General features: G+C 40.2%; 1 long non-coding RNA gene across 1 annotated transcript in view; it reads left to right on the top strand.

Annotated features, from left to right (window-relative positions):
• Nucleotides 1–4,868, top strand: part of LOC131996738 (uncharacterized) — a 175,605-nt gene extending 170,737 nt beyond the window's left edge. Inside the window, exon 3 of the long non-coding RNA XR_009397953.1 lies at nucleotides 4,330–4,868. This is a non-coding gene — a long non-coding RNA (uncharacterized LOC131996738). The remainder of the gene's footprint in view (nucleotides 1–4,329) is intronic.
• Nucleotides 4,869–13,389: the final 8,521 nt, after the last annotated feature.

Below are 13,389 nucleotides of genomic sequence, written 5' to 3'. Positions count from 1 at the left end.
TTGGTGGGGTCAGGGAATCAGGAGACGACTCAGCAGTTATTGCTGAACATTTGTCTGACGAAATATTTACTATATCTCTAAAGTCCATATCACGACACTAAAAACCTCCTACCACGATCAAAACAGTAGGGAAGATTTGATGCGGTTCTGATCCAGGAATCGTGGGTGTGTGGAGGAATGGTTCGTGGACTAAGAATTCCTGGATTTAAACTACTCAAGGGTACAGAAAATTAAATACACAGGGTCTGTATTCTTGCAAAGAGTTCAAAAAGAGAAGAAAAACATTTATAGTTCTTCCTTCTCTAAGCACTGAATGCTCCTACTGAATGAGCCAGCCTTGAAGATCGCAAATGTCATTACTGGTTGGCTTTCATATGTATTGCATACTATTAAGAGATGCCGCCTTCAAACCTTATGTTCCTGGTTAAAGCCGCTTCTGCAGGGAAAAAGAGCCTCATTTTGGGAAGTGATTCTAATGCACATCACCAGATATGGCAAAGTTCCGATATCAGCGAGCTGCTTATGGAATATATTATAAGGTGCAATTCGATTTGTAATAAAGAAAATAAACTGACCTTTATTACCTGGAGCAGGCAAGAGGTACTAAATGTTACCTTTGTATCGGAAGATATAAGCTGAAGGATATACGACTGGGAAGTTGTAAATGACCCCAGCTTCTCTGTTTATCGTTATATTATTGTAGTTTCACCCTTGGAGAAAATACTGCAGAAGTGGTCCCTCGGTTAAACAGAAGAATTGCGGATTGATATATATTTTGACACATATTCTGCACAACCAACCCTTCTAGGCTAAAAAAGGATGTGGAAACTGAGGACGACATAGACATAATGGTCAAGCGGATCACGAAGGCCCTGCCAACATGTTCTAGAGCCAAACCAAGGGGCAAACAGCGACCACCACGGTGGACCCCAGAACCGGTTGGTCTAAGGAAGGGTTGCAGAAAACTGTTGAGCAGGGTGACGGGCACAAGGGCACCACACGATTGGGACGTCTATAAGGCTGAGCTAAGAAAATACAAATCATGGGTGGAATTCTGCAGCTCCGTGGAGGATAGATCTGAGGCCTCTAGGCCGAGGAGATACTATCCTCGAATTCTATTATGGTGGGATATATTCAGAAGTCAGAGTGTGTAGAGCTACTCGTTGATACAAGTCTCCAGGTAAACTCCAACGGACAATGTGGCGCCGGAAGAGTTTCTGCATTCGACCATTGGTATTAACATATTCGCAAACAGCCAGGAGCACGTATTTCTGAATTCAAAAACCGTCCTCGACTGTCGCATATCTCTCAACGAGATGCCTGAAGATTGCAAAATTCATAAGCTAAGTCTAAACCAACTTAGCGGTGTGGTATGGAAAACCATTAGGAATTTTGCATGCAGCCAGAATTCCTGACTTACATTTTCATTTCCGATTAATGGCTTAGGTGTATGTCTATAGTGGCATGGGGCAGATTATTATCCGCACCCTCTATTCAACCTGACCTAACCTAACCTAAGTCTTCAGGATCAGGCCCGAAGGCCAACGAATGATAGATGGTCTCAAGGGAAGTGTTTGTGAGTATTCTAAAATTATGTGGCCTAATCTAGACTCGAGGAGATCTATCGCTTTGCTGTCGCTGGCTAGAACAGACGTCTCAGTCATTATGGCCGTCACTGTCTGCTGACAGGCTGAAGGTTGCCAGTAACGATTTTGCAGAATCCGTGAGAACGTCGAAGAGGAAGAGACTATAGAACATTTACTGTGTATTTTTCCCTCATTGGTTGTCAGGAACCCCATCTACCGACATGTAAGCTAAGTCTAAACCAACTAAGGGGTGTGGTATGGAAAACAATGAGGAATTTTGCAAGCAGCACAAAAATCCTGACTTACATTTTCTTTTTCGAGGTTATTTTTTAGTATTTAGAATACCCTGGGATATCTCTGTGGCCCGGCACCCAAAACAGGTGAATTTTGAACTGTTCAGCCATCTCGTTGAGAGATCTGCGACAGTGGTGGCCGGTTTTTGTGTTTAGAAATACGTTCTCCAGGGATTTAATGGCTGCCTGGCTGTCTGAGAAGATATTTATGCCAATCGTCGTAATGATATTATATCTTAGCCATTCCACCACTTCCTTATTTGCAAAGATCTCTGCTTGATACTCACTGCAGTGGTCTGGTAACCTCTTTGATATAACCAGTTCTAGATCTTAAGAATACACCCCAAAGCCCACCTGGTCGTTTAGTTTGGAACCATCCGTATAGAAGTCTATGTAACTTCTGTTATCAGTTCTGGATATCGTAGTTCCAATCGGTTCTACCAGAAATAATGGTACAGTAATTTTTATCAAAAAGCGGCTCAGGTAGGGTGTAATCCACAATGCCTGGAACATCGGATATTGTATCCAGTATCACACAGTATCGTAGCCGCCACATGATCAATGAGAAAGCTCCCTTAACCTCACGCCAGTGGTCGCTGCAATTTGGGTAGCCACAGTGTCCAGAGGCATAAGATGTAGCATTAAATTCAGTGCATCAGATGGTGTCGTCCTCAGTGCGGCTGTGATGCACAAACAAGCTGTCCTTTGGCAGACTTGCCAGTAGGTGGATTTTTGAAGCGCCGTCCACCAGATCACTACACCATATAGCATTATAGGTCTGACAACTGCAGTATATATCCAATGCATGACACGCGGTCTAAATCCCTAACTTTTGCCAATGGCTCTCTTGCAGGTGTATTCTTGCCCTTTCCAAAATGTTGGATTTGAAATTCAATTTCCTGTCCTGCAAAACACCCAGGTATTTTGCGCTTTCTATAAATGGAACATTCTCTCCACCCAAGGAGACAGGATCCACTTTAGGCAACTTGTATCTCCTGCTGAAAAGAACTACTTCTGTCTTGCACGGATTTATACCCAGACCACTTTCGGTAGCCCACTTTGCTGTTGCACGTAGAACTTCCTAAAGTATATCTCTTAGAGTGCTGGGAAACTTTCCCCTAACCGCAACTGCCACGTCATTAGCATACGCGAGCACTTTTTCGCATTTTTCTTCTAGAGACAATAAAATATTGTTAATGGCTATATTCCAAAGTAGAGGAGACAGTACACCTCCTTGAGGAGTTCCTCTGCTGACCCATCTTTTTAGATCCACAGATCCGAAGCCTGCCGTAATGCATCTTTTAGTTATTAATAAACTTTCTTACGGTAGAGTTGATGCCTAGAAACTCCAACTCCTACATGATTGACGTCGGTTTTACATTATTGAAAGCACCTTCAATGTCAAGAAATGCTACCATTGTATATATTACTTGACAGCGAGAGAACCCTCTATGTAGCCGACCTATGTAGGTCGTGAAGGGCTGTTTCAGTGGATTTGCTCTTTACTATATGCATGCTGCTGCCGCAACAGGCGTTCTCCAGGGATCTTTGCCCTAAGATATGTTTCTATCAACCTCTTAAGAGTCTTCAGCATAAAGGATGCAAACAATTGCTGCTGTCACATTTTCAGCAGACAAAAATTGTTTGCTGTTACAGCAAACAATTTTTCTGTTTTCGCAAAAAATTTTCTCTGAGTTTAGGGAAGTTTGCACAGCTGATAACCAAACGTTGCATAGGCTACCTTACAAAAGTCGCCTGCAATAAGAGGGGTAACCAACGCCGAAAATTTTTTCTGATGTTGTTGCCGGGATTTGAATCCTGGCGTTTAGCCTCAAATGTGGACATGCTAACCTTTAAGCTATGGTGCCTCCCTCCAATACTCGTTCCAAATCCCACCAAGATAGGTCCATAATAGTTCCGATTCCCAGCTTTGACTTATTGAGCCCCTAGAAGACCCAATTCACGTAAAGTGTATTTAAACCTTCCAATATTCTGTTCGGACAAAATTGGTTCTGTTTACTTGTTTTTTTTTTTTTATAAAATTGGATTTTGACCGCTTTTGATATATCCCAACTTATACTATAGAGTTTCCTGACTTCATGCTTGGAAGATCTGGCAAGCCTATATGTCGTTCACGGCATGTTTTCAAATTTTAAGCCGTTGATTTCGTTGAATTGGAGCCTTCACTCACCGAACGATTTTAGGTATTGTTGCATTTTTTTTTTTTTTTGACAACGCTACCAGTCTGGATATGTTTGCTCTTAACAAACAAAATTCTTTTTACAAACGTTATTTGAAGCTTTATGTGTTTGAAATCTTATGAAAATGTGTATAAATCTGCTTGTTATTCACATACTTATTCGAAAATAACATCCTCCTCTAAATCTCTACACAATAATATTCAAAGGTAACGGCTAATTTGTTTTTTTTTTTTTTGGTTTTTTTCGTAGCTCAAACAAAATGACCAGTTTGTATTGAATCAACGTCAAAACACGCATGCTCCCCAATTTGGTATAATATGGAATGTTTTCAACCCGTTTCGGCTTTGGTATATGCAATCAATTCACGGCTAACCCAGTCACATAGTATTTTTCCAATAAGAAATTCACATCGGATTAGAACGCATGACCAACAAAACCAATATGGAAATCTTCCCAACTCACCAACATATATGGCGGCATATGTGTATAAATGGCATACAACCAACCCCATATGAATTGGTCTCATTGTCCAATGAGCGCAGAGGGGTGCAGCAGTGACATCTTTGAAGTTGTTTGTGAACTACAAACTGTTGATCTTTACAAGAGATGGCGCTCAAAGTCAAGACATGTTAAGTATGTAATTCTAATAACGTCAAATTTCCTTGAATATTGCGATCCAATTTATGGGTGTAGTCTGGGCTAACACATGCGCCCAAAATTATGCAATAATTTAGTCAACTTCGAATTAATCTAATTAATACAAAGAAAACTTAATGTAAATCCTAATGAAGATATAGATGCATAGGAATAGTTATTATATTATTTCTAGGCCACTAATGCAAGCACAATGTTACTAAAATAAATTTATTGAAATATTGGTCACATCTGGATCTGATTGATGTTTCGAATCTGATGCAGTAGTCTTCTGAGATAGGGATAATGGAATTTAGAGATATCCGCAACGTGATGCTCGGAAGACTGGCTGTTACTTTATGCTTTCTCGATCGAAATGATTCGATAATGAAATGTAAATGAAATGCTCGTTGCCGTGTCGAATGATTATGTGCGGTCCTTTTGAAATTGGCAATAGCATACACACGCAAGGTAAGTAAGTACATTGTATTGAGGGTGGGTGGCTCACTTAAGCGAAGATGTGAGTGCGTTCGTTCACTTGCTTAGAATGTCAGTTGAGAATGAAAGATTAACTGGGGACATGCTTCGTATGTGTTGTCCTGTCGTTCGCAAAAGTATTTAGGTATGGCCGCACTCGTTACCCACATACAGTACATTATCCAATATGTTTGTATGTGCGTTTAAGCATTGAGTGTGCGTTATATGTATTAGGGGACACACAAGTTTTATATACATGTCCACATGTGTGTGTATGTATGTATATACATAGGAATATGCATTTGTACTCTACATGATTTTGTACTGGCAGTAAATAACAGTCAAACAACAACCAAATAAATTCTTTAAAATCTTTAGCAAGTGCTGGCGGTATAGTGACAGGCGGTACTGGGGATGGTGCAAAAGAAGAACGAAACGCAAAGGCATTTGTAATTTTCTGCTGGCTGCTGAATCTTCTCTCAGTCGCTAGCCACGAATGTCTATGTTAGGTAGGGGTGCGAATTGAGATAAACGTTGAGACTTAACTTATCTTGCCTTGCAGATTGTCAAAGCGTCTCCCATAGAAATCGGGTGCCCTGAAATCGAAGTTAAATCTATTTTTGGTTTATTTTGGTCTAAACTTTATTGTTGAGGCTTGGGCTTAGGTCGTTGTGGTTGGGCAGTAAGGAAAGGGTAGAACATGCAATAATACCTCTATTTACGTCATAACAATGATTCAAAACGAAATTCGTTATACGTTACAACACCAGTTTTATTAATTGACCGGAAAAATTTTTCGCATTTAAAACTGGCATCTGGAGACTTATGCTTCGAGTGCTAATTTTGCACATATTTAAGTTAACAAAACCCTGCAGACACGGGATGACTTTGAGCACCACACAGGTGGGAATTTTGAGCTCCGACTTGTGTCGTGTCCATCGTTACCGCGGAAAGCTAAGCTGAAAGCTACCGGGCGCGTCCATAGGTTGCGGATGATGGAAAACTCCGTTTTAATGCGGAGTAGCTGCAAATGCGGCAGCGGGTAGTCTGCGATTTTTCGAGAGGAGAATCTCAGTGAGGAGTCAGGTAGCACTGGCTCTTATTTAAATACTGAGTGCCAATGATACTCGAGATGACAAGGCGAGTTGGGCCAGTAACCCGCCCCGAAAACTATGAGAACTACTATGGGAAACAAAGGAATTGTAAAAACGGACCCCCAACGTTGACGACCCACGCAAACAAAAAAAAAGAATCATGATTTGCGGATCTGCACCTGGATTGCCCACGCTCTTTATAGAGAAGATGCGGTATACGCACTGGCGGATGTATTAGAGAAGTACAAGGCAGATATTACCGCCTTACAGGAAGTGTGATGGACTGGGAATGGCGTCACTACAACACCAAACGGTGACGAACTATACTATAGCTGCCATAACACGAGGCCTGAGTTTGGCTGTGGATTTGTGTTTAGTCGGAGACTGAAACACCTTGTCTCCAGCTTTACTCCGGTGGATGAGAGGCTAGCCACAATCAGCCTTATTTGTGCCCATGCCCCGACGGAAGACAAAGACCAGCAGACCAAGGATATTTTCTACGAGCGCCTAAAGAGAGAATATGACCCCTGCGCCGCCCATTGGAGATTTTAATATGAAGATAGGGAAGGAAGACATTTTTCGTCCAACAGTCGGAAAGTTTAGCCTCTACGAGATAACGTCCAGTAATGGGTTGAGGCTGATAGGTTTCGCCGCAGCAATAGCACCAGATTTCAACATAGAAATATTCACAAAGCCACATGGCTGTCACCCGATCAAAACACGAGAAACCAAATTAATCACGTTGTGATAGATGAAAGGCATTCATCTAGCGTGGTGCTGGATCGATCCGTGGAGCGAATATAGATTCGTATCATTACCTTGTTGCAGCAAAGATTCGCACCCGTTTGAACATGGCGAGGAAAGTACGATCAGACACTGCACGGAAGCTGGACATTGAAAAGCTGCAAACACAACAAATGGCAGCGGCATACCCCACTCGACTGACCCAAGTGTTTGATGAAAGCACTCCTTGTTCCGATGATATAATGGCAAACTATTGACCACTCCATGGAAAATGCCGCGAAATCCGTATTTGGGTACGGCATATAGAGCAACCCTGCAATCAGTAGCAACGCGTCAGATGAAGGAGAGGTATCGGGAGAAAAGGAGAGAGGACAAACGTCTATTCCGCAGAAAGAAAAAGGAAATGGAAAGGCGTGAGTGTGAGTGTGAGCGAATTGAGATGTACAAGAGTCAGAATGAAGTCCGGAAATTCTACCAAAGAATTAAACATCAAACCGATGGCTTTGGTGCAGTCACATCCTTCTGCAGAAACAAAAACAAAGAAGGAAATCTAGTAACTGACACAGATAACATGCTGAGGATATGGAAAGAACATTTTAACCAACTGCTAGTGTCCGATGTTGGCGGCGAAGAGGATAGCGCAGAACCAATCCCTGATGATGGTATAGAAGTAGCAGTGGTCCGACTAAAGAACAACAAGGCAGCATGAGCCGACGGGTAACATGCTCCACTATTTAAGACCGGAGGCGACACGCTGATAAGGCGTATGCATCAGCTTATCTGCCCAATCTGGCTATAAGAACGCATACCTAATGATTGGAACCTCAGCATACTATGTCCCGTACACAAGAAAGGAGACAAGACGGAATGTGTGAAAGATTAAAACCTCAAAAAGTCAATGAGATAATTGGGCCCTATCAATGCGGCTTTAGACCAGGTAAATCCACCCTGGGCCAGATATTCACACTGCGCCAAATCCTGGAAAAGACCCGAGAAGGACAAATCAACACCTACCACCTCTTTGTTGACTACAAAGCCGCCTTCGATTCTCCTTTACGTTCAAAGGTATTTCAAGCCATGTCTGAGTTTGGTATCCCTGCAAAATTAATAAGACTCTGCAGGATGACACTTGCTGATACGCGTTCCTCAGTAAGAATAGGAAAGAATCTCTCCGAACCATTTAATATCAAATGAGGTTACAGACAAGGAGACAGCCTATCGTGTGATGTCTTTAATATCCTGCTGGAGAAAATTATACGAGATGCAGATGTGAATAAATATGGCACACTCATCACAAGAGAACACATACTACTCGCCTTGCCGAGGACATCGATATCATAGGTCGATCACCGGAAGTATTAACTGCTGCCTTTGAGAGAATCGAAAGAGTCAGTGAAAATGGGTGTGGCGGTAAATGGAGATAAGACGAAATGGATGGTTTCAACTCCCAAAACGCCTTGTACAACCGAGCAGATAAAGAAAGTTGGGAACCACAACTTTGAGATAGTCAATAACTTTATCTACCTTGGCACCGCTGTAACCGAAACGAATGACACTAGTTTTGAGATAGAGCGAAGAATAATACTGGCAAACAGATGCTACTTTGGACTAAGTAAGCAGTTTAGAAACAGGCCACCTCTCGACAGACGAAGATTACACTATACAAGAGACTGATACTACTCGTGCTGTTATATGGTTCTGAAGCATGGGTACTTGTGAAAGCAGATGAGGCAGTGCTTGGAGTATTTGAGAGAATGATTCTTCGTAAAATATATGGATCCGTTTGCGTTAATGGAGAACATAGACGACGTATGAACCACGAGCTGTATGATGACGATAGCATAGTTACACGCATCAAAATACAACGGCTTCGTTGGCTCAGTTGTCAGAATGGGTGAAAAAGCTCCAGCAAAGAAGACTTTTGAAGGCAAACACGGTGGTACACCCAAACCGGGAAAACGAAAACCCTGATGGAAAGATCAAGTGGTGGGAGACACCTCGAAACTTGGTGTCAGAGATTTCTTAATGAGCGCAGAAGATCGAGGTCCTGGGAACGCCATTCTATGTTCTGTCATAGCCAATTAAAGTAAAGTTAAGTCTGTATTACACGGCATGCAGTTGTCTTATGACATGTCAAATTTACCACATGTTGAGTTGTACATATCGTGTGATTCAAACGAAAATAACATATGAAAATCACTTTTCCAAAAAGCAAATGTAATTATGGCATATTTGTCAGGACCAGATGCACTGAAAAAGAGTTCTTCCTAATTTTAGAGATGTGCGCCAATGATAATATCCAAGGGTTGCCTTTTATATTTCAAGAATGTGCAACCCTTGTGCTGCAATCTGCCAAATGACAGCTCTATCGTAAAGCTTGACATATTTGAGGTTTTAAATACTCAGAACGTTTTGACATACGAGCGCTATTTGTGTTGTTTACAGTAATTTAAAAGATTTATCTCTCCAAAAAATGGAACTAAATCGTGAACATTTTCGTGCGATTATTTTTTACAACTTTCGAAGTGGATTAACCCAACTACAGTGCATTGTTGAACTCAATCAATGTTTGGCTGTGAAGATCCATCAAGGACCAGAGATTGTTGATGGAATGATGAATTCAACCGTGATCGTAGTTCACTCCAAGACGAATTTCGTGAAGGTCGTCCAAAATCAGTTATTGTTCCAAAAACCATTGGTGCTTTGCTCCAACTGATATTGGATTATTATTAAAAAGGCTCGTGTCGATTGGTAGAAAGAAATGCTCAAAACATGCGAAACAAAGGCATTTTTGAGCATTCAAAACATCGATCTGATGAGTCATCCGCGGTATAGTCCTGACTTGGCACCGAATGACTTCTTTTTATTCCCGTACGGTAAAAAATATAATGAGAGGTCGAAGTTTTTCGACACCTGAAGTGGCAATTGATGCGCTCAGAATGCATGTTATGGGGAAACTGACTAAGGTGGCAAAAGTGATTCGACAATTGGTTCAAACGCTTACAAAGGTGTATAGATCTTAATGGAAAATATTTTGAAAAAAAAAAACAATAAAGCGATTTTCGATGATAAATATTTGTTTTAGGGTTTTTTAATCTCGAAATATAGAAGGCAACCCTCGTATACATTTTGCCATGAACATTTCATAAGGGCACAGTGCATACTTCTTGCAATGAGCTAAGTCCAATTGCAGTTTAACCCCAATGATAAGGGTTTTTAATGCCGATAACGAACGACGTGCCACTTATGGCCAGTCATGGTACCGGACTGGTTATGTCACTAATGTCGCCAGCATTAGTGAGGGAATATCTTCCTCTAAAAATTAGTTTGGTTTGGTTGCCTCCCTGAGCCAAAGATAAAGCATTTAATTTGTGTCTTAATATTGAAGACGAAAACTTAATGAAGGTTACGAACTTGATTTTAGAGAGGACAAAATTATTCATTTGTTAAAGACACAGAAAAGCCAATAGAGAATTATGTGTGATGTAAAATGAGAACAAACCTCACACGTTCTAATGGAGAAAATCAGCCAGGAAATATTGCCCTAATTCAGGAGCCAAGAATGACCCGGAACAATGTTTCTGGACTGAATCAATCAACTACCAATTATTCTATTCTAATATTTACTGCTACTTGACCAAGGACCTGTGTTAAACACATAAAAATTTAAATTATTGCTTCTCACCAGAGTTGTCGACGTCAAATGCAACAGAGACAGGGAGACGTGGAGCGAGCATATCTGGCATTGCTTTGTATGCCTTTAGACTCTCCGATAGCGCCAACTACTGCATCGACTGGTGAAGAAGGCGAACCAGACAGGAAATGAGGTACTAATAGAGTGCGAAGCGTACTCTTACAACATTACGTGGGGTAGTAGCAACACTAATAAGCGGGGCAGAATTCTCGAATACTAACAACCTATTAACACTTAATAGTGGTAACTCCCCGTCGGAATCCGATTGTGAACCGATTCGGACCACGCTTGGCACACTTATTGGAAGTAGAGCTGGCAAACTATGGATAATCGCAAGATTCGATATTTTCGATAGTTTTAATAATAAATATCGATAGTAACGATATTATCGTTAATTTTTAATCACCTATATTTCAAACGAAAATGAGAAGTAAAATCAGGAGATTGATTTATATAGAAACAATATCAAGGCACAGACCAAACAAAACCAAGTGTATTTAAGTTGCTGCTATGGGGCATAAGGTATGAATTTTTCACCGGATTTTGACGAAAGGTGGTTTAGATATATACCCGAGGTGGAAGTTATCCAAAGTTCGGCCCGGCCGAACCTAACGCCTTTTTACATGTTACTTGTTTTTTACGTCATTCGGTGCCAAGTCAGGACTATACGATGTTTTCAGTGCTCAAAATGCATTTGCTTCGTATTTTTGGAGTATTTCTTTCGACCAATCGACACGAGCCTTTTTTGAGCTATTGTCAAATTGTGTGGGATCCAACGCGAACAAATTTTTTTGATGGTCAAGTGTACATGCAATATTGCATGTATGCTGGTCCCACTAATGCCTTAAGTTGTCTCAATCTCACGATAGGTCATATGACGATCATGCACTATCAGTTGTTGCACAGCATCAATGGTTTTTGGAACAACAACTGTTTTTGGACGACCTCACGAAATTCGTCTTAGAGTGAACTACAACCTCGGTTGAATTCACTATACCATCGATAAACACTGCTCCTAGATGGAACTTCATCGCCAAAAATTGAATTAAGTTCATCGATGCACTGTTTTTGAGTTAATACACGTCGAAAGTTGTAAAAAATAATCGCACGAAAATGATCACGATTTAATACCATATTTATGGTGAGATGAATCTTTTAAGTTACTATTAACAACAAAAATAGCGCTCGTATGTCAAAACGTTCTGGTTACGTGTAACCCCAACTTTACTATAGAGCTCTCAGTTGGCAGATAACGGTTGTCCAATTTCGAAATATAAAAGGTAACCCTCTTACAATCAATCGAATAATTTTACATACACTTCATTTATTCAACAAAAAACCTGCTAAAAATGCTCATGATGTGAAATTTCTTAATATGACTCTTTCTACTTTCCTGAATACCATAAAAAATTAAATTAAATTTTTTCTAAACAAAGAATTTGTCCACAAAGACAATATTTTGCTGAGAAATTGAGATTCTATTGCAGGATGTTGTCCGGCTTTTTTTTTCTAAAAACTACATTTTAATTAAAATTCTGCCAAAGAGAACATTTTTTATAAAAAAAAATTAATAAAATTTCTTCTAACGACTAAATTTAAATTTTAATTAATTTTTTTAAAGACTACATTTCAGCAAAAAACTCTCTAAAGACAACCTAACCCCGAGATTTTTTAAAGGTTATTTTTTTAAGCCAAATTTTAAATAAAATTTTGCATTTTGCGACACTACTTTTTGCATACTCATTTTTGAAATATTTTTATTATGCTTATCTATCCCAAACAATTATTGCCATCTGGAAGATCATGTTACACAGATGGATCAAAGCTAGAGGACAGAGTGGACCTGGGGGTTAACTTTGAGAACCCAGGGACTTAGATCTGTTTTAGACTGCCTGACCATAATACGGTCCGGCAGTCGGAGTTCCGGGCGATCACGGAATGCGTGAAGTGGTGTGGTGCTAACGCGAGGACGTCGAGTGTGAACATCTTTACCGACAGTAAAATTGCCATAGGGGCAACCACGACGGTAAGGTCACGAACAGTCTTCCAGTGTAAAAAGGAAATTAACGCCATCTCTGAGAATGGGAAAATCCGCATCGTTTGGATGGCGAGCATTTCCTTTGTCATTGCCCGGCTTTCGCGTCCAACAAATACCGGTACTTAGGTGGAAAAACAATATCAGGCATGAACCAACTTAGGGGAGTGGTATTGAAAACCATTAAGGATTTAGTAAGTTGCACGGAATTCCTAACTTAAAATTTTCTTTTTGGAGGTTACTTTTTAGTTTTTAGAGCGCACAACAATCTGATTACTGGCTTAGGTGTATGTCCATAGTGGCATTAATATCTGCGGATATTATCTGCACCCTCTTTTCACCTGTTCTTATTTTTTCTCCAATAAATTAGGAAAACTTTAGGACTTATACAAACATGATGAAAATTATAAACATATACGACAATATTTGGATACAATTTTTACCGGACATCTTTTCCATCAAAAACGGATTTTCGATAGCTTTTAGTTAAGTTCAAAAAAGAAATTAGCGACATCATTTAAGCTGAATTTAGATGGTTCTTAGTGATCAAAATTCATTTTTGAACTATTTAAAAATTATAGTTGCTTAATGTTTTCAGTTTGTTGCGCAAAATTTTAGGAAAGTAAAATTCA

The sequence above is a fragment of the Stomoxys calcitrans genome, chromosome 4 (assembly GCF_963082655.1).
Source record: "Stomoxys calcitrans chromosome 4, idStoCalc2.1, whole genome shotgun sequence".
In the NCBI taxonomy this organism is placed as follows: Eukaryota; Metazoa; Arthropoda; class Insecta; order Diptera; family Muscidae; genus Stomoxys; species Stomoxys calcitrans.
The sequence above is the reverse complement of the archived record's forward strand: the minus strand, read 5'-3'. Positions and strand labels throughout refer to the sequence as shown.